This window comes from Salmo salar, chromosome 14 (genome assembly GCF_965601325.2).
Source record: "Salmo salar chromosome 14, fSalSal1, whole genome shotgun sequence".
NCBI classification, from domain to species: domain Eukaryota; kingdom Metazoa; phylum Chordata; class Actinopteri; order Salmoniformes; family Salmonidae; genus Salmo; species Salmo salar.
This window is the reverse complement of record NC_138304.1, coordinates 32,095,012-32,101,530: the sequence shown is the minus strand read 5'-3', so window position 1 is coordinate 32,101,530 and position 6,519 is coordinate 32,095,012. Positions and strand designations below refer to the sequence as shown.

At 40.1% G+C, this 6,519-nt stretch overlaps 1 long non-coding RNA gene across 1 annotated transcript; it reads right to left on the bottom strand.

The window, feature by feature from the left end:
* Positions 1-274: 274 nt before the first annotated feature.
* Positions 275-2,633, bottom strand: LOC123726625 (uncharacterized). The gene is made up of 3 exons (XR_006758685.2): positions 2,298-2,633; positions 1,370-1,402; positions 275-964 (listed from the first exon to the last, which is right to left on the bottom strand). It is a non-coding gene; the product is annotated as an uncharacterized LOC123726625 (long non-coding RNA).
* Positions 2,634-6,519: the final 3,886 nt, after the last annotated feature.

The window sequence follows — 6,519 nt, the reverse complement described above, 5'->3', positions numbered from 1 at the left end:
AAAAGATCCCAGACTTTTTCCATACGTACAAAAAGCTTATTTCTCCCAGATTTTGTGCACAAATTTGTTTACATTCCTGTTAGTGAACATTTCTCCTTTGCCAAGATAATCCATCCACCTGACAGGTGTGGCATAACAAGAAGCTAATTAAACAGCATGATCATTACACAGGTGCACCGTGTGCTGGGGACAATAAAAGGTCACTCTAAAATGTGCAGTTTTGTCACACAACACAACGCCACTGTAAAGACCGACGCTGGAGATGAGAAGCAGATACGGGGAGTCAACATTTAATCTGGAACATACAGGTAACAGGACAGGAACAGCGTCAGCACACGGCTATACAAAGACATGCAAACAGTAATGCTGAAGCGGGGAACAGAGAGGGGGAACCGACAGATATAGGGGAGGTAATGACATAGGTGATTGAGTCTAGGTGAGTCCAATAATCATTGATGCATGTGATGAGGGGAAGGCAGGTGTGCATAATGATGGTGGCAGGAGTGTGTAATGCTGGGGAGCCTGTCGCCTTCGAGTGCCAGGGAGGTGGAGCGGGAGCAGGTGTGACAGCCACAGATGTCTCAAGTTTTGAAGGAGTGTGCAATTGGCATGCTGACTGCATGAATGTCCGCCAGAGCTGTTGCCAGAAAATTGAATGCTCATTTCTCTACCATACGTCGCCTCCAACGTCGTTTTAGAGAATTTTGTAGTACGTCCAACCGGCCTCACAACCTCAGACCACATGTAACCACCTGTGGGATCATCTGAGACCAGCCACCCAGACAGCTGATGAAAATGAGGAGTACTTCTGTCTGTAATAAAGCCCTTTAGTGGGGAAAAACTCATTCTGATTGGCTGGGCCTGGCTCCCCAGTGGCTGGGCCTGGCTCCCAAGTGGGTGGGTCTATGCCCTCCCAGGCTCACCCATAGCTGGTCTATGCCATCCTTGCCCAGTCATGTGAAATCTATAGATTAGGGCCTAATGAATTTATTTCAATAAATTCAATACATTTATTTCAGTAAATGATTTCAATTTATTTCAATTTCCTTACATGAACTGTAACTAAGTAAAATCATTGAAATTGTTACATGTTGCATTTATATTGTTGTTCAGTAATAATTTAATTTTATAGAAAGACAGCTTTTTCTGCAATCAAATTGTACAGTATAGGCAAAAGAAACATTGACTGCTAAGGTATTGTATACACAACAAAAGTGCAGTAGAAGATGGAAATGATGTTGTTTGCATTGAGAAACCAGTCAATGCAAACATCATCTCTAAGTATCCCATAGCCAGAATAAAAAAAAGGAGTGTGCCAAATTTCTATCCTCAATAACAATACAAAGTGCAATATAACTGTCGTACTCACCTTGGCATGACAGGGACTCCTGGAACCAGTGGACTATAATGGACACAGTTTAAACAAACAAGAAAGCCAAATGATGAAGGAGAAGATGAAGAAAACATATTTTAAAGGGATGTCACTCATTATATTGAATTTAGAGGACATTATTTCTCACTTCACTCTTATACAATGGTGCTACTCTTTAGCAGGGGTCTGCACAAAATAATATCCAAATAATCAGGTTCCGATGATTCATATATGATGTGGTTGTTTTGTTGCTAGCAACGCCTGCTAGTAATCATTAACATTCCTTTTATCCAAGAACAATGTTGACGTCAGTATGATGGCAATTGTTATCCATCTAATAACAGTTTCTCTATCTAAAATGAATTGTCTATATAAAACATATCTCTATAGATATACTGTAGTAGATCAGTCTCAAACACACCACATTTTAAGATCACGCATGCCAAGGAAGCCATCCCATATTCTGTCCCAGCTGTTATTATTTCATATGTTACATGTGGTGACCCACACGTATGTAGTTTCCCTATCTGGCTACTGGCTAGAAGCTACAGCTGTGGCTCTGTTACTGTACCAGTAATCCTGGTGGCATATTTAACAGATGCTTGCATACACACATTATTATTATCATTCCTGGGGGCACATATATCTTTTTGTGGAGCTTATGACCCACTGGCCCCGGGCCCCTGTCCTTGATCCTTGGCAAGTGAGGCTGGAGATAGAGACAGCTAGTGGAGTGACCCACAAATAGCGATTGTAATTTAAATACTTGCAAGGTCAGAAAATAGCTCCATTTGTTAGCTGTGTGATTATTTACGGTCCATGTAGGCAGAGGTCAAGTAGGTGTGACCATCTGTCTGTGTAGAATAAAGGGGTTATATGGTATGTGTGTGTGTGAGTAATATGGCTGACGCAGGCTGTAAATCACCTGCAGTAATCTCCTTGATGACGGCAGAGGTAGCAGGGCGACGGGTGCGTCGACGCAGACTTGACAAATAAGGTCCAAGAATAAAGATTCTGATCCTGAAACCCAGGCTGGCTGCGTAGTAGTAGAATGGATACCTGACTATTTTCACACACAGGCACGTCACTCCCCGTCCAAACACAGGCACATGCACACATTGAACACACACCTGTCTGCAGTTTAGGGAAGAAGGAATGGAAAGTTAAGCGAGCGGTCACTGCTGGCAGATATGTGCGGTGTGAGTGTAAGTCATCCAAATAAGGCAATGTTTTGCCAGTTATGAATCTTCCAACTGCTTGTGGCAGGCTTCCTACCCTGTGGCATCCAAGCCACAGGAAACGTCATAGTTTAAATATTACTCGAAGACAGGGGTGCCTTAGAGTCTTAGGATCCGGACCTGCGGGTGGTTTGAATAAAACATTTTTTAATATGTAGATTTACTGTGGGGGGGGGGGGGTTAACTAACTCAATCTACCTTCAAATTCCTAAAGAAACTAATGGAAACTGTGTAGAAATAATAATGGAACAACATTCATACAGTTTCTTGACTATGTCTATCTCACTAATAATCAGCGAAATGAAAGCTAGACAGTAATGGAGCATAGAAAATTCCAAAAACGATGGAAAGAGGACTATTTTTATCAAATTTTGGCGGTTTGGAAATATATACCATTTTCAGAGCGGCCCTCTGGACCTTGTTCATGACCAGGGCAAAAAATTGCTCTAAAACCAATAATGCAGACTTAGACATTGCACTTGAACAGTACTTGAACAGTACAGTATGTCATAAACCTAATATTTGTGATCTGCAGTTGCTTCATCCATTGTTGAACTTAGAAATTAATGATATGCACCCATTGATTTTTGAAGAATATAACTCATAAATGCCTCAAGAGCTTAGTTCAACTGTCATATCCCATCAGAACCCAACATATAAGCTTGTTTACTCCAATGTTTGTAAACAAAGTAAATGTAAACACACACTGTATAGCCTCAAAACATGGTAAAGGGATCCTAAAACTCCAAATTAAATAGCTAAATGATCCATGGTATGACCATCTTAACACAATTCCATATGTTAGCTTAGTCAAAATGATAATACACTGAACACAAATATAAATTCAACATGTAAAGTGATGGTCCCATGTTTCATGAGCACAAAAAGCTTATTTCTCTCAAATTTTGAAGTACTGCACTTAAGGAAAAATACTTTAAAGTACTACTTAAGTCATTTTTGGGGTATCTGTACTTTACCTTACTATTTATATTTTTGACAACTTTTACATTTACTTCACAACATTTCAAAAGAAATATTATACTTTTTCCTACATACATTTTTCCTAACAACCCAAAGTACTCGTTACATTTTGAATTCTAAAAGGGACAGAAAAACTATCCAATTCATGCACATACAGTTGAAGTCAGAAGTTTACATACACTTAGGTTGGAGTCATTAGGGCTAGGGGGCAGTATTGACACGGCTGGATAAAAAACGTACCCGATTTAATCTGGTTACTACTCCTGCCCAGTAACTAGAATATGCATATAATTATTGGCTTTGGATAGGAAACACCCTAAAGCTTCTAAAACTGTTTGAATGGTGTCTGTGAGTATAACAGAACTCCTATGGCAGGCCAAAACCTGAGAAGATTTCAAGCAGGAAGTGGCCTGTCTGAGAAGTAGTGTTTCATCTTGGCTCTTTTTATTGAAGACTCAGGATCTGTGCAATAACGTGACACTTCCTACGTCTTCCATAGGGTCTCAGAGCCCGGGAAAAAGTTGAACGATATCGAGGCAGGCTCTGGCTGAAACACTTTATCGCTTTTGGCAAGTGGCCACTCAGAGTACTATGGGCTTAGGCGCATGCCCGCTTCGACCGAATGCTTTCTTTTCCTTTGTCTGTTTATCTAAACGCAGATTCCCGGTCGGAATATTATCGCTTTTTTATGAGAAAAATGGCATAAAAATTGATTTTAAACAGCGGTTGACATGCTTCGAAGTACGGTAATGGAATATTTAGAATTCTTTTGTCACGAATTGCGCCATGCTCGTCACCCTTATTTACCCTTTAGGATAGTGTCTAGAACGCACGAACAAAACACCGCTGTTTGGATATAACGATGGATTATTTTGGACCAAACCAACATTTGTTATTGAAGTAGAAGTCCTGGGAGTGCATTCTGACGAAGACAACAAAGGTAATAACATTTTTCTTATAGTAAATCTGACTTTGATGAGTGCTAAACTTGCTGGGTGTCTAAATAGCTAGCCCTGTGATGCCGGGCTATCTACTGAGAATATTGCAAAATGTGCTTTCACCGAAAAGCTATTTTAAAATCGGACATATCGAGTGCATAGAGGAGTTCTGTATCTATAATTCTTAAAATAATTGTTATGCTTTTTGTGAACGTTTATCGTGAGTAATTTAGTAAATTCACCGGCAGTGTTCGGTGGGAATGCTAGTCACATGCTAGTCACATGCTAATGTAAAAAGCTGGTTTTTGATATAAATATGAACTTGATTGAACAAAACATGCATGTATTGTATAACATAATGTCCTAGGGTTGTCATCTGTTGAAGATCATCAAAGGTTAGTGCTACATTTAGCTGTGGTTTGGGTTTATGTGACATTATATGCTAGCTTGAAAAATGGGTGTCTGATTATTTCTGGCTGGGGACTCTGCTGACATAATCTAATGTTTTGCTTTCGTTGTAAAGCCTTTTTGAAATCGGACAGTGTGGTTAGATTAACGAGAGTCTTATCTTTAAAATGGTGTAAAATAGTCATATTTTTGAAAAATTTAAGTAATAGCATATCTAAGGATTTGAATAACGCGCCACAGGATTCAACTGGCTGTTGAGTAGGTGGGACGCAAGCGTCCCACCTAGCCCATAGAGGTTAAAACTTGTTTTTCAACCACTCCACACATTTCTTCTTAACAAACTATAGTTTTGGCAAGACAGCTAGGACATCTACCTTGTGCATGGCAAAATTAAGTTTTCCAACAATTGTTTACAGACAGATTATTTCACAGAAATTCCAGTGGGTCAGAAGTTTACTTACACTAAGTTGACTGTGTCTTTAAACAGCTTGGAAAATTCCAGAAAATGATGTCATGGCTTTAGAAGCTTCTGATAGGCTAATTGACATCATTTGAGTCAATTGGAGGTGTACCTGTGGATGTATTTCAAGGCCTACCTTCAAACTCAGTTCCTCTTTGCTTGACATCATGCGAAAATCAAAAGAAATCAGCCAAGACTACAGAAGAAAATTGTAGACCTCCACAAGTCTGGTTCATCCTTGGGAGCAATTTCCAAATGCCTGAGGGTACCACGTTCACCTGTGCAAACAGGGACCACGCAGCAGTCATACCGCTCAGGAAGGAGATGCGTTCTGTCTCCTAGAAATGAACATATTTTTCTGCGAAAAGTGCAAATCAATCCCAGAACAACAGCAAAGGACCTTGTGAAGATGCTGGAGGAAACAGGTTCAAAAGTATCTATATCCACAGGAAAACAAGTCCTATATCGACATAACCTGAAAGGCCACTCAGCAAGAAAGAAGCCACTGCTCCAAAACTGCCATAAAAAAGCCAGACTATGGTTTGCAACTGCACATGAGGACAAAGATCGTACTTTTTGGAAAAATGTCCTCTGGTCTGATGAAACAAAAATAGAACTGTTTGGCCATAATGACCATCATTATGTTTGGAGAAAAAAGGGGGAGACTTGCAAGCCGAAGAACACCATCCCAACCGTGAAGCACGGGGGTGGCAGCATCATGTTGTGGGGGTGCTTTGCTGCAGGAGGGACTGGTGCACTTCACAAAATAGATGGCATCATGAGGATGGAAAATGATGTGGATATATTGAAGCAACATCTCAAGACATCAGTCAGGAAGTTAAAGCTTGGTTGCAAATGGGTCTTCAAATGGACAATGACCCCAAGCATACTTCCAATGTTGTGGCAAAATGGCTTAAGGACAACAAAGTCAAGGTATTGGAGTGGCCATCACAATGCCCTGACCTCAATCCCATAGAAAATTTGTGGAAGGCTACCCGAAAATGTTTGATCCAAGTTTAACAATTTAAAGGTAATGCTACCAAATACTAATTGAGTGTATGTAAACTTCTGACCCACTGTGAATGTGATGAAAGATATAAAAGCTGAAATAAATAATTTTCT